Consider the following 17863-nt stretch of genomic DNA (forward strand, 5'->3'; position numbering starts at 1 on the left):
AAATAAAATCCCTGTCAGTGGAAAGGTTAAGGCTCCAGGCTTCATGGGGAACAGGACATCTCAAAATATTTGTATAGGAGCAGGTCCCCCAGTTATGGTTTGGCTGAAAAGGTCACAAAATTGCAGACAGGGAGCACGTGAGGCCCAAGTCCGACATGACTTATGTTGAAGTCAATTAGGATTTTTTGGTGCGCCCAATGGCAATGATTAGAGGGAGTCACAACGCTAAACCCCGATGGATCAGCCAAACGTTATATTTCAACATGGACCAAAAAAACAAATCAAGATCTCCGTCCATTTGGTGGATCAGACACATTGGAGTACATCGCCTTCTCCTCTTACAAAATTAAAGGGGTTGTCCAAACTTCCCAATCAGGAGCACACTGTTCTCCTGTCTCCTGGTTTCCTACTTGCCAGGGGGGTTCCTGAATGATTGACAGCTTGGACAAACCACATAGTTGAGTCACTGGCCCAAACTGTGCAATCTCCGCTGCTGCAAGCAGAGGCGACTTTGCAGAGATGGAGGAACTCAGCCATAAAGCAATCCAGGGGTTTCAGGGCTTACAAGCTCTATTGGAAACAGCAGCTTGTAAGAGCTGCGCCCTTTGCCTAGGAGATTGCCAACTGCTGCCAGACTGCAGTGGTGGCCGGTATCCCAGACAAAGAACAGTAAACATTAAAATTTGGAAATTATTTTTAAATAGCAAAGTTGGTTTTATTTTTTATAGCATTTTAACTATTTGGTATCTGTTTTTACCACCACAACTTCAACAGATAGGCTATCTACTTTTTGGTCTATTAAATGGGTGGTCCGTGCCTAAATATTGATGACCTGGACTTAGAATACATCATTAACATCCAGTATCTCCACTGATCACCTGTCAGCAGTTCCCACAGCTGCACACAGTACACACGCGGCCGCACACTGTACACGCGCACTGTACACGCACACTGTACACACACGGCCACATACAGTACACACACACGGCCACATATAGTACACACACACAGTACACACATGGCCACATACAGTACACACACACACACACACACACACAGTACACACACGGCCGCACACAGTACACACACACAGTACATGCACACGGCACACAGTACACACACGCCACCCCCACATATCCATACACCGAGTAGTGGCCGTTCTCGGGTACTACAGCTCAGCTCCCGTTCACTCAGTGTATTCTTGCTCTGTACAGTGTGTACATCTGGACACCGCGAGACCTGATAACCTGATCTTTGGGGGTGCCAGATATCCAAATCCTAAAATACCCCAATTGGGTATGTGCACACAACAGCTTTTAAACTCACTGGAATCCACCAAGTTTTTCAAGCAGAAGATGCTTCAGGAGACTGGGGAGGTTTTTATGCAAGGTCTTTAATGGTATGTGCACGCAATTGTCTTGCCACAAGAACTATGGTAAAACCACCAGTGAAGCAGATCCAGGAAAACGACCACTAGTGTTTTTCTGACCCGTATATGCTTCGGAAGACTCGACGGCTAGGTTAGCGTCTAAAAAAGTGTACACATCCGGTCGGTTTTTTTCTCACTCCACTGAATAATGAAGAAACCACTAACTTTTTTTTTTTTTTTTTTTTTTTTTTTTTTTAAAGCCAAAACCAATGGCAAAACACTCCAAAATCCATCCTGGCATATTTTCAGCTTTCACCTTCACACTAACACAGCTCCGTCAATGGAAAAGTGGCCACAGAGGGGTACTGTACAGTATATCCGCCCCATGATTCGAAAAACGCAACATTTTACAGTTCCAGCGGAGTGGATGAGATTTATAGAAATCTCCTGCCCACTGTACTTTTTTTATTTAACGTAAACTGCCCTGCGGTGCGCGTTTCAAATCCGCAACGTGTCAATTTCTCTTGCGGGTATGCTGAGTTTTATATGCAGATTTATATGCAGAACAGACTTGCATTAGATGCTGAAAATCAGCAGGTAAAAAACACACCATTGTATTCAGTCGGTTTCTGTGGCGGAAACGCATCAAAAAACGCCCATAATCAGCACTTAAGTATATCAATATTGTTTTGATAAAGCAAAAAACTAAGAAGTATCAACAACAAAGCAGCCTTATTTAAAACAGACTAGAAGACAAGAAAAATTTGACTGGACACCTCCTCCTGGCCGCAGCACCAATTTGGACCAATATATTGCCTCATTTAGACATTTGGTGCAGTCCATAATACTGGACAAGAACAGAAAGGAAACACCTAACACCAGTGTGCAGGAGAGAAGGGACATTCACAGCCTGAAGAACATCCAGGAGATCACTATTAAGCCTGTGGATAAAGGTGCTGCCATAGTCCTTCTGAATACAACTGACCTACATGAAGGAAGCACACAGACAGCTGACGGACATACACTACTACACCAAACTGGATGATGACCCAACTCCAAAATAAACCTGAAAATACCAGGATAGGAATTTTCTATATGCTTCTCAAGATCCATAAGCCAGGAAGGGCAATCATCTCAGGGGTGAGAACAATCACTGAAATAATCTCAGAGTGGGTTGAAAATGTCCTTAAATCGCTGGTAAGGAAGACGGACAGCTATTTACAGGACACCATGGACCTTTTAAAAAAGCTATCTACAATAGGTCCTTTTCCTTAAGAATGCCATCTTAGTCACCATGGATGAGAAATCCCTATATTCAAACATCCCAGATGAAGATGGACTATCCGCCTGCCAAACGTTTCTTGAAGCTAATGAGATCCCTTCTAAGGGTACCGTCTCACAGTGGAACTTTGATCGCTACGACGGTACGATCCGTGACGTTCCAGCGATATCCATACGATATCGCTGTGTCTGACACGCAGCAGCGATCAGGGACCCTGCTGAGAATCGTACGTCGTAGCAGATCGTTTGGAACTTTCTTTCGTCGCTGGATCTCCTGCTGTCATCACTGGATCGTTGTGTGTGACACCGATCCAACGATGCGTTCACTTGTAACCAGGGTAAACATCGGGTTACTAAGCGCAGGGCCGCGCTTAGTAACCCGATGTTTACCCTGGTTACCATCGTAAAAGTAAAAATAACAAACAGTACATACTCACCTTCGCGTCCCCCGCCGTCCGCTTCCTGCACTGACTGAGCGCCGGCCGTAAAGTGAAAGCACAGCACAGCGGTGACGTCACCGCTCTGCTGTTAGGGCCGGCGCTCAGTCAGTGCAGGGAAGCGGACGCCGGGGGATGCGAAGGTGAGTATGTACTGTTTGTTATTTTTACTTTTACGATGGTAACCAGGGTAAACATCGGGTTACTAAGTGCGGTTCTGCGCTTAGTAACCCGATGTTTACCCTGGTTACCCGGGGACTTCGGCATCGTTGGTCGCTGGAGAGCGGTCTGTGTGACAGCTCCCCAGCGACGACACAACGACTTTCCAACGATCACGGCCAGGTCGTATCGCTGGTCGTGATCGTTGGTAAATCGTATAGTGAGACGGTACCCTAAGTCTGCATTGTAAGAGTCACCAGATTTATCCTTACACAACTTTTTTTTCTTTTGGAGAGGAGATATATCTACAACGCACGGGAACTGCTAGGGGCAGCAAAATGGTACCACAGTATGCCAAACTTTCCATGGCTATACTTGAAAATTACTTTTTAGCGTCCATCCTGCTCCATCAAACCCTTGGCCTATTGCCGTTACATCGATGAACAAGAACCTCTAAAATTCCATTAAAAGCCCGATGTTTAGTAATAAACATAATAAAATGGTACATAAAGTGTGAAATAAAGACACACACACACAAAATCTGCATTAGGCCGGGGTCACACTTGCGAGAAAGTCGCACGAATCTCACACCTCAGTACCCAGCACTGCTGCTGGCAGTCGGACCGGAGGGTTCAGCTGCATAGAAATACATGCAGCCGCACACTCCAGTCCCGAGTGCCGGTATTAAGATGCGAGACTCGTGCAAGTTTCTCGCAAGTGTGACCCCAGCCTTAAACACAATATGTTTAATTTTAAAAAAAATGAAAAAAAAAAAAATAATGGTGTGGCCTCCCGCACAATTTTCTGCTCCAGAGCGGGAAAGCCAGCGACTGGGGACCGATGTTTATAGCCTGGGAAGGGGTTAATACCCATGGATCTTCCCAGGCTATGAATATCAGCCCGCAGCTGTATATTTAGCCTTTACTGGCTATTAAAATAGGGGAACTCCCCCCAAAAAACGATGTGTGGTCCCCCTATAATTAATAGCCAGAAAAGGCTATCCATACAGCTGCGGGCTGGTATTAATAGCCTAGGAAGGGTCCATGGATATTGCCCCCCCGGCTACAAACACCAGCTCACAGCTGCCCCAGAAATGGAGCATCTCTAAGATCTGTCAATGTGACAGCTCTCCATGGGAGATCGTCGTGGGACACTCGTTATTAAATGGACTACATCGGAACAGGGAGTATACTGTTCGCTTATTATTTTATTTTTTATTTTTACAGGTGATCGAGGGCGTCGGAGATTAGCTGTATGGTGAGTATGTACTGTATGCACTGTATGTGTTTTTGTTTTTTTTACACTTGAACACAGTAGCCGGATGATGGGATTACTACTGTCCCATCATCAGCTAGCTGTCACTGTAGCAGGCATAGACGGATGGGACTAGTAGTCCCATCGGATTATGCCTGCCTACACACAGACACCCGCACTCAGACCCCCGCATGCACACACACACACAGATACACACAGCCCCACAGATCCCTGCACACACACACACACACACACACACACACACACACACACAGTCTCTGCCCACACTCCACCCACACACTCTTCCTCCTCCCGATCTGCAGCGTTTCTCACACGCAACTAAGCAGCAAATCCGCAGATCTTTTTTACACCTGCGGGTTTGCTGCGGATTGGCCTGACACAATGGAAGTCAATGAGTGCAGAAACGCTACAGATCCGCAAAAAGAATTGACATGCTGCGGAAAATAAAACGCTGCAAATCTGCACGTATATTTCCACAGCATGTGCACAACAATTCTCAATATCCCATAGACTAACATTGGGGTCATTCCACATCAAGTGGACCAGTTTTAAAAATTGTCCCCACTCTACCGTCTCCGATTTTGCTGAAAAGTTATAAGGATGTACATGTATGTTTGGAAAGAGGTTCTGTAAATTTTTAGGGCCAGATCTCAAATACATTGGGCACTGTTGACCTTTCACTGGAGGTTCCACCAAGCCTGCGGCTTCAGCTAAGAGGATTTTGCAAACTTTGGCACATAGCCATTAGAGTTCTATACTGGCTATGATGCTGACATTTGGCATACTAGCTCAACTTGTGCTGCTAAACACGATAAAATTATTACCGTCTATGACAAAACAATATTTCGGCCGCAATTTTGTGTCAAAGTAGCTTGAAAAACGTGTCGCATAAAATTTATGCCAAACTTTGCCCCTGTATAACTCAAGACCAAAAACCAATAGTAACTGGTGCTTTGCCCTGTACACCAAACATCTACATGACTTTGCATTGCTGCAATATCACGGTCAAAGCATATGTATTTGTGGAAATATTCACACCCACATATGATGAAAAACTTTAAAAAACTGAATTTTACCTATTTTTAGGTCAAATTTCCCAAAAAGGGTACCTCTAAAATATATTAATTCTGATATCATTAGAAAGAGCATATTTTTCTCTACAATGATCATAGGGTTTTTTTTGGAGTCTCTCCGTTTAAGAAATGAAAAATGCCACTGAACATGGTGTTATTTATTAATACACAATGAATGGTAACTGCACTATTCAAACCCTTGCGTTGGTCCATGGTGGTTATACCACAACCAATTCCCTAAGAATTGGTATTATAATCCTATTAAGAATTGTAATAATGCTGTCTTTCGAGAATTGGCAGCCCCATCGCCTAGGAGCCATGGCCGATAGCCGTGCAAGGCGAGCCTCGGGCGGTCTCTTTATCGCAGGTTCCGAAGCCTGAGGGTGGGTGTCTTTGCCTAGGATCCCAAGCCTAATATTGGGTATCTTTTGTTGGTTCCCAAGCCATAATGTTCAGTCTAAGTGGTCTGGAATTGTTGCTGAATTTGCAACATAATCGGTTCAGAGAAGGTGTATTGTCGGCCCATTGCTGTTGCAGCTGGTGCTGGAATTATTGCAATGATTGACTGCTCAGGAATCCAGCATGTATCATTTCTCACAGGCCAGTGAAAGAAGCTAGCTGGTCCATGAGGATGCATAAAATTTATTAATGCATCATGCTCGTCGACTGAAATTTCAGAAATATTTCCAATCCACCAGTTCCTATCGTAAATGCAGGCTGTTATGGACCTGGTGGTTAGGTGCACCCAGAATGACCTCATAGTTAAACAAGGAATCGGGACAAGCTCTGGGGAAGTGGGAACTCTGCTGACCGCAAACCCTACTCCTATCACACACACTAGAAATAGCCGTGGAGCGTGCCTGACTCTGCCTAGACGCCTCTTCACAGCCTAAGAGCTAACTACCCCTAAAGATAGGAAACAAAGCCTCACCTTGCCTCAGAGAAATTCTCCAAAGGAAAAGGCAGCCCCCACAAGTATTGATGGTGAGTTAAGAGGAATTCACAAACACAGGAATGAAATAGGTTTCAGCAAAGGAGGCCAGTCTAACTAAACAGATTGAGGATAGAAAAGGGATCTTTGCGGTCAACACAAAAAAACTACAAATAACCACGCAGAGTGTGCAAAAAGACCTCCGCACCGACTCACGGTGCGGTGGTGCCACTCTGCACCCCCAGAGCTTCTAGCTAGCAAGGCAATATCATGGTAGCAAGCTGGACTAGAACTTAGCAAGAAAACAAATGAGCAAAAAATAAACTAGCAGGAACTTAGCTTCTGCTGGAATAGACAGGTCCTCAGAAAGGTCCCAGAGAGATCTGAACCAATGCTAAGACATCGACAGCTGGCATGCACTAACGTTCTGAGTGGAGTTAAATAGAGAAGCCAGTCTAGCAATAAACGAGAGCAGGTGAGGAAAGCACCTCAATGGCTAGTAGCTCCACTCACAGCCACCAGAGGGAGTTCACAGACAGAACTCGCCGAAGTACCATTCATGACCACAGGAGGGAGTTCGAGAACGGAACTCACAACAGCAGGCAATGTATTGCCCTGGCTGGAGGTTTGCACAAAAGGCATTTCTGATCTGACAGATCTATCTACATGGGCAATGAAAGATGATGGGTCATTTGACACCCTTGAAATGCGAATCTTTTGGTCATCAATTGGCACAAACTGGTGATTTTCTCTTGTTCCAGCAATTGTATGTCCATCTTTGAACCTTTCCTCTTGAACTACCTGTATTTTGTCAATTTTTTCTTTTGGAACAAAAAAAAAACTTGATTCCATGCAGTTACTCGTTGCAAAAGTTGAATAAATCCACCGGGGTCAGTATTTGGTTTTCAGTTGGGCGTTGAAGACTGGCATGAGCTGCCAACCTCTTTGCTGTCCCTCCAATCTCAGTAATAGTCACTTTTGCATCTGCTTTTTTTCTCCTGCTATTCGCACTGATACATAGTCTTTTTTACCAGGGCACATTCGACTGAATTCATCATTCTCAAAAAATGCCTGCACCTTTTTCTTCACTTCCTCAGAAAGTTTCTTGCCACACTTGATTCTAGGTAAGGCTAAGATCCCATGTTCACATTTAAGCTTTCGAGCTTGTTTGACCATTCGTTCAGAGACACCGAAATTCGTCTGATATAGCCTTAGCGAATATTAGTTGCTATTATTAAAAGCGACTATTACTGAGCAATATGAGGGAAATGTTTGTTGCCTATCGGGATCGGAATGGCCCTGAAATTGGATTTTCCAAGTTTTGAGAGCTTCGGCCAAAGTGGTGCATAACCGTTGGATCTGCTGGAAAACATTCCGTTTGTGTGTGTACCATTCACCAAAATGTCAAACTAATGCTTGCAGCATGCCCAATCAATGATGACTACAAAGAGCTCATATGCAAAATGGTCTGTGGAATTGAATCCAAGGACTGTATGCTTGGCCGTTGTGATAAATGCCCGGGTCCTGAAGTTTTAAAAGAATTTCTAGTCAATGTGTTTGTCAACAGTGACCCTGAAGATATTATTGAGTTCAAACAATGGATTCACACTGATCGAGACACGCTTGATACCAAACAACTGACTATAGAAGATTTCATTGAATTGGTTTTGAAAATTTCTAAACTTTGTAGCCATCACTACATCGCCAAGCATCAAAGTTGATATCTGAAATCATTGAAGGAAAATGTGAGACCTGGAGAGCTTGTGATCCTTATGGACTTTGCTGAAAATTACTCATTTATTGTTCAAGATGTCATTCAAGGTTTCCACTGGGAAAATAGTCAAGCTACAGTACACCCATTTGTAATTTACTTCAAGGAGTAAAATGGTGAAGCTGCGCAGAACATCAGCTTGTGCATAATCAGTGATTGCTCACGACATGACACAGTTGCAGTCCACACTTTCTTAACAGTAATTGTGGAGTATCTCAAGACTCTCATCTATGGGATTCGTCATATCCACTACTTCAGCGATGGATCTGCAGCCCAGTACAAAAATTTCACAATTTTTCTCAACTTGTGCCACCACAATGCTGATTTCAATATCAGCGCTGAATGGAATTTTTTTTGGTACCAGTCATGGAAAGTGGCCCTGTGATGGGATTGGAGGGACAGCAAAGAGGTTGGCAGCTCGTGCCAGTCTTCAACGCCCAACTAAAAACCAAATACTGACCCTGGTGGATTTATTCAACTTTTGCAACGAGCAACTGCATGGAATCAAGTTTTTTTTTGTTCCAAAAGAAAAAATTTACGAAATACGGGTAGTTCAAGAGGAAAGGTTCAAAGATGGACATACAATTGCTGGAACAAGAGAAAATCACCAGTGTGTGCCAATTGATGACCAAAAGATTCGCATTTCAAGGGTGTCAAATGACCCATCATCTTTCATTGCCCATGTAGATAGATCTGTCAGATCAGAAATGCCTATTGTGCCAATTGCAAACCTCCAGCCAGGGCAATACATTGCCTGCATTTACGATAGGAACTGGTGGATTGGAAATATTTCTGAAATTTCAGTCGACGAGCATGATGCATTAATAAATTTTATGCATCCTCATGGACCAGCTAGCTTCTTTCACTGGCCTGTGAGAAATGATACATGCGGGATTCCCGAGCAGTCAATCATTGCAATAATTCCAGCATCAGCTGCAACAGCAATGGGCCGACAATACAGCTTCTCTGAACCGATTATGTTGCAAATTCAGCAACACTTCCAGACCACTTAGACTGAACATTATGGCTTGGGAACCAACAAAAGATACCCAATATTAGGCTTGGGATCCTAGGCAAAGACACGCACCCTCAGGCTTCGGAGCCTGCGATAAAGAGACCGCCCGAGGCTCGCCTTGCACGGCTATCGGCTCCTAGGCGATGGGGCTGCCAATTCTCGAAAGACAGCATTATTACAATTCTTAATAGGATTATAATACCAATTCTTAGGGAATTGGTTGTGGTATAACCACCATGGACCAACGCAAGGGTTTGAATAGTGCAGTTACCATTCATTGCGTATTAATACATAACACCATGTTCAGTGGCATTTTTCATTTCTTAAACGGAGAGACTCCAAAAAAAACACCAATGATCCTTGTAGAGAAAAATGTGCTCTTTCTAATGATATCAGAATTAATATATTTTAGGGGTACCCTTTTGGGGAAATTTGACCTAAAAATAGGTAAAATTCGTTTTTTTTAAGTTTTTCATCATATGTGGGTGTGAATATTTCCACAAATACATATGCTTTGACCGTGATATTGCAGCAATGCAAAGTCATGTAGATGTTTGGTGTACAGGGCAAAGCACCAGTTACTATTGGTTTTTGGTCTTGAGTTATATAGGGTCAAAGTTTGGCATAAATTTTATGCGACACGTTTTTCAAGCTACTTTGACACAAAATTGCGGCCCAAATATTGTTTTGTCATAGACGGTAATAATTTTATCGTGTTTAGCAGCACAAGTTGAGCTAGTATGCCAAATGTCAGCATCATAGCCAGTATAGAACTCTAATGGCTATGTGCCAAAGTTTGCAAAATCCTCTTAGCTGAAGCCGCAGGCTTGGTGGAACCTCCAGTGAAAGGTCAACAGTGCCCAATGTATTTGAGATCTGGCCCTAAAAATTTACAGAACCTCTTTTCAAACATACATGTACATCCTTATAAATTTTCAGCAAAATCGGAGACGGTCGAGTGGGGACCACTGGTCCACTTGACATGGAATGACCCATTGGTGGCGCACTACACTGCAGATTTGATGCAATTCCGCACGTCCGAAAACGCTGTGGAAATGCATCAAAATCCGCAACGTGTGCACATAGCCTAATGAGCTGGGATTTTTAATTCACCCATTCACTGCTGTAAGGAACATCACATGCAGCATTCAGCATAGGACTACTGTGCCCTCCATCCGACAAGTGTCAACCATACCATTGCTAAAGGTACAGCTGACTATGACCATGGCAGAGCAACACACCACCGAAGTACAGAAGTGAGGACACTATATAACACACTTTGATTAATCGGCCCCTTCGAGTGCTTTCACACTGTGTTCAGGCACCCGCTCAGTGTCCCCATTGGGGCTCACATCCGAATCCCCCTGCAAAACGTGACTCGGGCATATGCGCCAACGGGGTCATAGACTATAATGGTGCCGATAGAGCGTACGTGCGCTCTGCCCTGCATCGTTTTCGAGTATATACGCGTCCTGGAGACAGACACCCAGGCACAGTCTACTACATCTGAGTGTCCGCCTCCAGTAAGCAAAAATTATACACATCAGAGTGCACGTTCTATCGGCACCATTATAGTCTAGGCCCCGCAGGCGGAAACTCTCAAATCGGGATTTGTGGGGTTTGGACGTAAGCCCCAACGAAGCCAGCGAACGCGTGCCTGAACACAAAGGATCCTAAGGGTATGTGCACACATTGCGGAATTCCTGCAGATCTGCAGCTTTTTTTTTCACGCAGAAACACTGCAGATCCGCAAGTGATTTACAGTAAAATGTAAATCAATGGCAAAAAAAAAAGGCTGTGCTAATGGTGCAGAAAAATCTGCACGGAAAACGCAGCAGATTCAAAAAAGGACCATGTCAATTCTTTGTGCAGATCTGCTGCGTTTCTGCACCCACTCCATAATAGAAATCTGCAGGGGTAAAAAAGGGAAGAAATCAGCACAAAAATCTGCAACGTGAGCACATACCAAAAAAAGGTGCAGATTCTGACCTGCGTTTTCTGCCAAGAAATGCAGAATCTGCACAGAAAATTCCACAGTCAAATCTGCAACGTGTGCACATAGCCTTAGGCACACCTCCCACCCGTCCCGTATCTCGCGGGGCAGTCCCGATTTTGAGAGTCTGCCCCGCGATCACGGGCGGGACCGTACTTGTCCCGCACTGCAGAGCAGCACACCACGTATATGGCTGCCGCTGCACTGTGCGCACAGGACCTGTGATGAGGTCACAGGAGGGGAGGAGTCAGGAGTCACATGATCAGGGGCCTCCTTGTATTGCAGGACTCTGCCGTGCTGGTTGTCATGGTGCTGGATGAGGGTAAGCTAAGCTTATGTGTTGGGTCAGGAGGGGTTTACAGTGTGGATGGAGCAGAGCCGCGTGCGTACGAGGTGCACGGAGCACAGCCGCGTGCGTACGAGGTGCACGGAGCACAGCCGCGTGCGTACGAGGTGCACGGAGCACAGCCGCGTGCGTACGAGGTGCACGGAGCACAGCCGCGTGCGTACGAGGTGCACGGAGCACAGCCGCGTGCGTACGAGGTGCACGGAGCACAGCCGCGTGCGTACGAGGTGCACGGAGCACAGCCGCGTGCGTACGAGGTGCACGGAGCACAGCCGCGTGCGTACGAGGTGCACGGAGCACAGCCGCGTGCGTACGAGGTGCACGGAGCACAGCCGCGTGCGTACGAGGTGCACGGAGCACAGCCGCGTGCGTACGAGGTGCACGGAGCACAGCCGCGTGCGTACGAGGTGCACGGAGCACAGCCGCGTGCGTACGAGGTGCACGGAGCACAGCCGCGTGCGTACGAGGTGTACGGAGCACAGCCGCGTGGGCACGAGGTGTACGGAGCACAGCCGCGTGTGTAGGAGTAACTGTGTGTGGCCATTATACAGTATGGAGCACTATGTGTGGCCATTATACACTATAGAGCATCATGTGTGGCCATTATACAGTATGGAGCACTGTGTGGCCATATTTTTTTGTTTATAATTATTGTTTATGAAACAGTGTGATCAGCAGTGCTAAATGGGTGCGGTTGGGACGTGGATATGGGTGTGACTAATTGTGAAATGGGTGTGGTCAGAGGTGTGGCCTAAAATTTGCCGCGGCATGTGCAAACTTTGTCCCTATTTCCCTTCTTCAAAAGTTGGGAGGTATGCCTTAGGCTATGTACACACATTGCACATTTAGTCCTGATTAATAAAATGAATTCTGCATCGGTTCCACATGTAAGATCCAGACTTATTTTTGGAATTTATTTATGCAAGGTTTGTTTGTTTTTTCAGATATGAACTAAAAAGCATAAAGCAATTTCAGACCAGCATTCCAACCTGCAGATTTAGGGTCTGTGCGCAGGGCCGGTTTTAGACAAAGTGGGGCCCTAGGCAAAAATTTTAAGTGGGGCCCCAAATGCTAACATTGTAAAATCACACAAACATTTAGGTTACATTACATGAGCAGGATGCGGATACAGTTGGTGGAGGGGCCTGGAGCCAGTGCTCACACTGTGGCCCCCATATTTAGGGGCCTTATAATCGGCCAACAGGTCTGCCACTATTAGCTGTACGCAGGGGCGTTGCTAGGGTCAGAAAAGATTGGGGGCCCAAGAGAAAGAGTTGCCCCCAACCCCCTCTTAATTTATTTTAACACCACAGATAATACAGTGCTAAAGCTGGAGTCACACTAAAAGACTTACCAACGATCACGACCAGTGATACGACCTGGCCGTGATCGTTGGTAAGTCATTGTGTGGTCGCTGGGGAGCTGTCACACAGACAGGTCTCTCCAGCGACCAAAGATCAGGGGAACGACTTCGGCTTCGTTGAAACTGTCTACAATGATGCCGAAGTCCCCCTGCAGCACCCGGGTAACCAGGGTAAACATCGGTTTACTAAGAGCATGGCCGCGCTTAGTAACCCGATATTTACCCTGGTTACCATTGTAAAAGTTAAAAAAAAACTATTTACTCACATTCTGATGTCTGTCACGTCCCCCGCCGGCGTCCACAGGGTTAAAACTGCTTTCGGCAAGAGCGCTGTTAATGCACGCGCTGCTGCCGAGAGCTTCCCTGCACTGAATGTGTCAGAGCCGGCAGTAACAGCGGTGACATCACCGCTGTGCTCTGCTTTACGGCCAGCGCTGACACATTCAGTGCAGGGAAGCTCTCGGCTGGAGCGCGTGCATTAGCAGTGCTCTCGCCGAAAGCAGTTTTAACCCTGTGGACGCCGGGGGACATGACAGACATCAGAATGTGAGTATGTACTGTTTTTTTTTTAACTTTTACAATGGTAACCAGGGTAAATATCGGGTTACTAATCACGGCCCTGCGCTTAGTAACCCGATATTTACCCTGGTTACAAGTGAACACATCGCTGGATCGGCGTCACACACGCCGATCCAGCGATGACAGCGGGTGATCAGCGACCAAAAAAAGGTCCTGATCATTCCCATCGACCAACGATCTCCCAGCAGGGGCCTGATCATTGGTCGCTGTCACACATAACGAGATCGTTAGCGGGATCGTTGCTACGTCACCAAAAGCGTGACGTTGTAACGATATCGTTAACGATATCGTTATGTGTGACTCAGCCTTAACTCTCTGAATACAGATAATTTAGTAGATGTCACCTGCAGTCGTATGTAACACCACAGATAGACATAGCGTTTCAGAGTAAGACTATGTTCACATGCAGCATTTTTTTCAGTAGCCAAAACCTTTTCTATTAGCAGTAAAAATATTGCGTTCAAAACCCCTCTTTGTCAACTTGTTTTGTGGTGTTCTTCACACTTTTTTCAGCTTTTTTTGGAGTGAGGATGTTTGCTTTGTCTACAGTATGTTTAAGGCCACATTCATATGATCAATATTTGGTCAGTATTTCACATCAGTATGTGTAAGCCAAAACCAGGAGTGGGCGATAAATACCAGCAATCAGCACAGAGCTCCAGGACCACAGTGAGTAAATCACAGCACCGAGGGGGTCTCAAGGGAGGTTTTGGAGAGACACTCTGGGACTACAGAGAAATGCACAGCATTATTCACTGCTGAACACCCTCTGGGCACTTCATACAGGGGTTGCAGATGAAGAGGGCCCCCTTTGTAGGTGGGGGCCCCAGGCATCTGCCTGGTCTGCCTGTGCCAAAGCCCTGTCTGTGCCCACAGTGAGTATTTGCAGCACATTTTTCTGCACCAAAAAACAGTGTAAGTGGCAAAAATGCTGAATGAAAGAAGTATTTTTTTTTTCCCCCATTCACACAGCTACAGAAAAATTCTGCAAAAACGCTGAAAGGATGAACACTCTGCATATCCAAAAAATGGTTAAAATCCGCAAGCAAAAAAAAGCAGCGTGTGAACGAGGGCTCAGAAATCTCATTTACTTTGCTGGCACAGCAAACCACTGGGGGGGTTTTTTATCCATAAAGGCACAGAAAAAAAAAAAGTGGCAAAAATGCAACGTGTGAACAAGCCTTTAAAATGAATAGGTAAAATAGGAACCAAGAACAAAACAAAAAAAGTGACAATTTTCTCACAAATTCTGTACCCAAAAGAAAAATCAAGACTCCTCCACTGTACAGAACGCGCCCTCCGTGGCGGTCTAGGATTTTCACGAACCCCTAGACTTGTCGGTAAATAACAGACGTCTCCGAGGTTTTTGCAGACACACGGTCTACATAAAATAATCCAAGGACATTTGAATACTGCCATAGACCGGAATGTCCTATTCTTGAAAGCCACAAATAAACACAGATGTCTGAACGCGGCCTTTAGGCTATGTGCACACGTAGGGAATGGGGTGCAGAATTTTCTGCACAAAATCCGTATCTCCTGGCAGAATCCGCAGCTGCGGATTTGCCCACTGCGGATTTCTATAATGGAAGGGTGCATAAACGCTGCAGATCCGCAGAAAAGTAGTGACATGAACTTCTTTTAAATCCGCAGCGTTTCCACACTGATTTTTCAGCGCAGCTTTTTTACCCATTGATTTACATTGTACTGTACATCACTGTGCGGATCTGCAGCATTTCTGCCCGGAAAAATCCGCTGCGGATCCGCACTAAATCCGTATCGTGTGCACATAGCCTAAGGCCATGTTAACACTTTGCGGTTTTTCCTGCGGATCTGCAGCGATTTTGATGCTGTGGGTCCGCAGCAGTTTCCATAGCATTTCCATTAACATGTAAACCCTATGGAAACCGCAAACTGCTGTGCACATGCTGCGGGAAAAAACGTGCAGAAACGCAGCGGTTTAAAACCCGCAGCATGTCACTTCTTTGTGCAGAATCGCTGCGATTCTGCACCCATAGGAATGCATTGAACCGCTTACTTCCCGCATTGGGGCTGTGCCCACGTTGCGGGAAGTAAGCGGTTAATGTGCGGGTGGTACCCGGGGTGGAGGAGAGGAGACTCTCCTCCAGGCCCGGGGAACCATATTTGGGGTTAAAAATAAAGAATAAAAATAAAAAATAATGATATACTCACCTCTCAGCGCTGCCCGCGGCCTCCGGTCTCAGGTTTGCTGTAAGAGCAGGACCTGCGGTGACGTCGCGGTCACATGACCGTGATGACGTCGCGGTCACATGACGTCACGAAGGTCCTTCTCGGCACAGCAGCTTTGGAATCGGAGCCCCGCGTGCAGCGCCGAGGAGATCGGGACATCAGAGGGTGAGTATAACCAATTTTTATTATTTTTATCATTACTATTGATGCTGCATATTGCTGCATATGCAGCATCAATAGTATAGGAGTAAACCCGCAGCGGAAACCGCGGAACAAACCGCGATAAATCTGCAGGGATAACCGCAGCGGTTTTGCCCTGCAGATTTATCAAATCCGCTGCGGGAGAACCCGCAGAGCACACCGCAAAGTGTGAACGTGGCCTAAAGCTTCTTCCCGTCTTCACAGCTGGATATTATTGGATGGTTCCCATACAAGCACTTCAGCAATGTACCCCTTATTACAATTTACAGCTAATTTTCAGATATTAAGGCTTGTTTGTTTACAGCTCGTTGCCTTGGAGACCGACCACCGCGGCCGTTTCTCAGCTGGCCAGCTTTAGACCAGTGCTTACACAAGCGCAACACTAACAGAGCTTGTAAGCAGTGCGCTCGATCTGCTGTCTAGCAGAGGTGGTCGGTGTCCAAGGCAACGAGCTGGAAACAAAACTGGAGGTCTCTCAAGAACGGCTGAAAACATTAACGAGAGGTAGAGAGGTATGATGCAAAAGTAATAACACCGGCCTACGAAGAGCGCAAAGAACGCTTTTATGTAAAACCACCTGCCTGGACAACCCCTTTAAGTATATAGCAGCTGATGTTGGGATGTCACCTGCCCCATAACAGATATGGAAGAGACGTTACCACAGCTGGCCACCGGTCACAGGGAGAATCCAGGGGCAAATCTGGGACTACCACTTTAATGGACTGTACCACTTTTATTTAAGGGGTCTACATACAAGACCCTAATTTACATGACAGGGGAGACAAAGAATCACATGACACAAGTAGCCGCCGCCGCCGCCGCCACCCGGCCCTACCATCCTATTGAGATGCCGGTCTGCACCCTGAGCCTCTCCAGATGTGATGAAACTACAGTTCCCGGCATGCCTCACGACAGCAGGAGCGCTGTACGGCACAGAGCCGTCACGTATGCCGCAGCTGTCTGCTGTAGGACTGGAGGGAAAAACATCAGGGACTACTGCCCGCGGAAGAGTCAGCGATAAACACACTTTCCACGCTCCGGGATATATGAGCCCTGACCTCAGTGCACAGCACACGCGTCCAGCTCCCTCAGCGGATCTTCAATCTTCCAGCGCTTTCCTCAGCCCCGCCTCCTTCTACATGGCGCCGAGCGGTTCAAAACACCTCCACAATTTCCAAACGTAATACTCAACCACGCATGCGCATACAAGGTTTGTTGTAACAATAGGACGCGTGTATCCTTTGACGGCACCAAAAAAAAAAAAAAAAACCTTACCCACTTTTCTCTTTTCTCTTTCTCTTTTCTCCCCTTCTTCCAAGGGTCATAATATTTTTATTTTTTATAAAATGGTCACTACGATCACAGCAATACCAACATTTCTATAGTTTAGTTTATGGGGTTTTTTTTTTTTCAATCAAAAATAAAATTCTGAACTTTGTAAAAAAAAAAAATAATAATAATAAAAAGAAAAAAATTGTCGCCATATTCTATTTTTCTCTCGATGGGCTTGTTTTTCATGTGGTGAGCTGATGATTTTAGTCGTTTTTATTGTATTTTCGCTGAGAAGTGCAGCTACTGAAAAAACTTAATTTCTGGTGTTTTATTTATTTTTTTTTTCTGGAATTTCACATGCACTTTACATAATTTCCTATTTTGATACATCAGATGTTTACTGACTCCATGATCCAATATGTGCTTAATTATTTTATTTCATTTTTGTATCAAAGTGTGGCGATTAAAAATTGTATACATTTTTTAACTTTTAAATTTTTTTTACATTTAATTTTCAGTCTCCCTAAAGAACTTAAAAATGCGATCATTTAAAGGGGTTGTCCGGCCTTAAGGTACAAGTCTGCAGT

The 17863-nt window shown here is 45.5% G+C and overlaps 1 protein-coding gene across 2 annotated transcripts in view; it reads right to left on the reverse strand.

Annotated features, from left to right (window-relative positions):
• The window catches only part of SRBD1 (S1 RNA binding domain 1), a 242494-nt gene extending 225295 nt beyond the window's left edge, over nt 1-17199 (reverse strand). Inside the window, exon 1 of one of the 2 annotated variants that reach the window (XM_077282407.1) lies at nt 17063-17199. The gene's annotated coding sequence lies outside the window, so the exon portion shown is untranslated. Of the gene's footprint in view, nt 1-16839 lie in introns of both variants that reach the window. The other variant, XM_077282408.1, reaches the window with a different exon arrangement.
• Nucleotides 17200-17863: the final 664 nt, after the last annotated feature.

The sequence above is a fragment of the Ranitomeya variabilis genome, chromosome 2, assembly GCF_051348905.1.
Source record: "Ranitomeya variabilis isolate aRanVar5 chromosome 2, aRanVar5.hap1, whole genome shotgun sequence".
NCBI lineage: Eukaryota > Metazoa > Chordata > Amphibia > Anura > Dendrobatidae > Ranitomeya > Ranitomeya variabilis.